This window comes from Pan troglodytes, chromosome 10 (genome assembly GCF_028858775.2).
Source record: "Pan troglodytes isolate AG18354 chromosome 10, NHGRI_mPanTro3-v2.0_pri, whole genome shotgun sequence".
Classification (NCBI taxonomy): Eukaryota; Metazoa; Chordata; class Mammalia; order Primates; family Hominidae; genus Pan; species Pan troglodytes.
Genome location: NC_072408.2, coordinates 99,356,826 through 99,359,557, shown reverse-complemented (window position 1 = coordinate 99,359,557; position 2,732 = coordinate 99,356,826). Strand labels below are relative to the sequence as shown.

The 2,732-nt window shown below is 39.1% G+C and overlaps 1 pseudogene; it reads right to left on the bottom strand.

Moving 5' to 3' along the window:
* Positions 1 to 887, bottom strand: LOC100612171 (mitochondrial carrier homolog 2-like; annotated as a pseudogene).
* Positions 888 to 2,732: the final 1,845 nt, after the last annotated feature.

The window sequence follows — 2,732 nt, the reverse complement described above, 5'->3', positions numbered from 1 at the left end:
CTATAGAAATGTCACTGTCTCTGCCCCACATCTTCAAATCACACGAGTAAGTCTTCCTTAAGAGGACCTTCTGGAAAAACAAGCTATTTCCTGGGCTTATATTTCCCTGCTTTTGTAGCATGCATCAACAATCTATCCATGCAGTATACATTGGGGAGTAAGGAGGGCATCCACCAGCAAAATCACAGTTGTTGACAGCCATAAGATTAGAGACAAGCACAAAGGGACAGGTCAACATGCCAGCAAAAATCTTGTGACAGCTTGAGAATAACTCTATTTCATTCATGGTAGAAACCCTGCTGTCCAGTGCATAGGTATTGATGAGGTAGGCCAGTGAGCTACACAGCCGCAAAGAAATGATGTCACCTAGGAGGTGAGGAACCAGTCCTGGGAAAAACCTTAGGATGCCCTCTTTCTGATAGATGGTTATGAAGTCGCAAAGTCCACAGTACTTAGGTCCTCTGCCAATGAATTGTACCACAGGTCTCAGAGTGATCACATGGAAGGGATATGTGATGAGGATAGCAGCAGAATGAGCCATCATCTCTCAAGCTGTCTCCTTGATAACTCAGTCAAAGGAAGATGAGACTTCCTCATGTACATTTCCAGGTCCGCATCACACTCCTGGGAATGCTGTAAAACTTTTCCATGGGCCACAGTTTGAAGGCCTCCCGAACACAGTCTTGGAGTTAAGTCTGTGAAAAACCCATACCTCTCATTGATACTGGCAATGTGTTGAGTGTAACAAAAGAGACCAGGAAGTTGAAATACTTGCCATCCAAAAATATTGCATCCTATTTTTGGAGGAAGAGGCTTATATCCCGCATGAGCAGCTGGGACAGGATGGTGAGACCAGAACCAAGGAGGACTTGACTTGTGTCTGCCATGATGGCACCTGCTGCAGTCTGGCTTTATTTTTAATCTTTCTACTGAAATTACTCTGGCTGGTGGTTCTCAACTTGGGGTGATTTGCATCCTAAGGGACATTTGGCAATGTCTGGAGACAATTTAGGTTGGCACAAATGGGAGATGGACAGGGGAAATGGGGTTGGTCCTGTCATCTAATGTGTAGAGGCTAAGGATTTTGCTAATCATTCCATCATACACAGGACAGCCCCCCATCATAAAGTTATTCAGCCTTATGTGTCAATGGTGCCAAGGTTGAGAAACTTGCTCTAGACAAAAAGTCCCCATTGAGTTCCTCGTGGCTAAAGTCAAATGACTGTTCCAGCTCTTATCTTCTTGACCTCTGTGAAGTGTGGGGCACCATTGTGACTCTGCCTTCTTAAAACCATATCCTCCTCTGGCTTCTCTATCACTGATTTTTTCTGTGTGCCCTCTTACTTCTCTGACTGCTCCTGTTCATCATCCTCATTTGTCTAAATTTTGAATATAACTGTTTTTTAGAGATCCAGCCTCAATTTTCTTCTTACCTTCCACACTGTTCTTAGATGATTTTGTTTACTCCTATGACATTAACTTGTGAATATACACTGATGTCTTCCAGGTCCATATCAAAACTCACACAGTCTCCTGCCTATTGAACATCTCACATATGCCAAACTGAACTCCTGAGTGGACTGCCCTTCCTCCCTAAACTATGTGTTTCTATTTCCCTAGCCAGGGATGGCACGACCACCAACCCAGCAGCCCACATCCAGAAACCTGGTGGGGACTCTTCAGTCCTCCTTTTCATTTAATTGGATGTTCAACAAATCTTCATCTCCTATTATTTCTCTCTTGTTTATTTCTCTTAAATCTATCTGCTTATCTCTGTTCTCAATCCAACCACCTGTATTACTACAGCAGCCTCCCAATTACTTTTCTTAACAAATCTTTTTCCCGTTCAATGTATCTTATGAGTTGTATTTATAATGATCTTTCCAAAATGCAAATCAAGTTAGATCTATATCTAAAATCCTTCAATCGTTTTCCTCGTCTAAGAAAAGGCTAAATTTCTAGATGTGGCCTAAAAAGCCATTCATGATGACAACCTCTGGAGAGTTAGTCCACATCTTATTTTTCTCACTATAGTACAGTGCTCAGTACATATTAGTGGGATACATAAATAAATGAAAAAACAAATTTCTGGAGAAAAAGCTATCACATACGTGTATTTCCTTAGTGTCAAAAGCTAAAATTAATTTTATGTGTCTCCTTTATAATTATGTGAGTACTTTTCTATTGAATCATAAATAAGAAACTAATGTTATACTGGATATCATGAGAAGTAGGCTCAAAATTGAGAAATGAAAATAAAATATATTTTAAACAAATGCTTACAAGTGAAATTATTATGCCAGTTTTACATCTTGAAGGTTGTGATGCATGTTTCCAAATTGTTTTAAAAGATATGGTTCATGTTTAAAACACCAACCATTACAGGTTAAAATCTTTGAAGGTGAAGTATCATGATGTCTGCAACTAACTTTCAGGTGGTACGGCAAAAATGTTATATATATTACACATATAAACACACATATTTGTATATACATAAACCCACAGATACATACACACATGCACACATGGAGTAAGAGAGAGAAAGAGAAAGAAAAGAGACAGAGAGAAAGAGAAAGCAAATATGACAAATATTTACAGTATAGACATATTAGGATTTGTCAGAGAAATAGAACCAATAGAATACGTATATATATGTGTGTGTGTGGGTGTGTGTATAATACATACACACACATATATATGTATATATATACACACACATATATATGCGTGTA